We start from the raw sequence: 450 nt of genomic DNA, 5'->3' as shown, positions 1-450 counted from the left end.
CATAACCTAACAGTGTAGAAACAAAAGCAAACAAAATCAAGGGAAAGTTAAGCAATCACCACCGCAACTTGTTACCAAATCATAAATATAAGCAAGTTGAGAGATCGAGAATTGTGGTTGTGAGATCTGGGAGTGGACTAGTGGACTTCAGGAGGAGATTCATGGAGTTGAGAACAGAGCGGAGAAAGAATGCCTACCTTAAACTCAGTCTCAACTGGTTACCTCCCTTGCCGATGATCTTCTCTCCACCGTCCCATGCTGCAGCTAGCAGGTGCAGGCGGAACCCTTGGCGAGGGGAAGAGAGGAGGCTTCCATCGCGGCGAGGGGAGAGGAGACGTCGTCGATGGAGAAAAAACAGGAGGGGGTTAGGAGGCCACGGCGCTGGGCTGCGTTCACGAACGTAGTTCACAGGAAATCGCCGAAGTCGTTCTTCAGAGTAGCGGCCCAGGT

Source organism: Triticum dicoccoides, chromosome 7A (assembly GCF_002162155.2).
Source record: "Triticum dicoccoides isolate Atlit2015 ecotype Zavitan chromosome 7A, WEW_v2.0, whole genome shotgun sequence".
NCBI lineage: Eukaryota > Viridiplantae > Streptophyta > Magnoliopsida > Poales > Poaceae > Triticum > Triticum dicoccoides.
Note: the sequence above shows the minus strand (reverse complement) of the source record.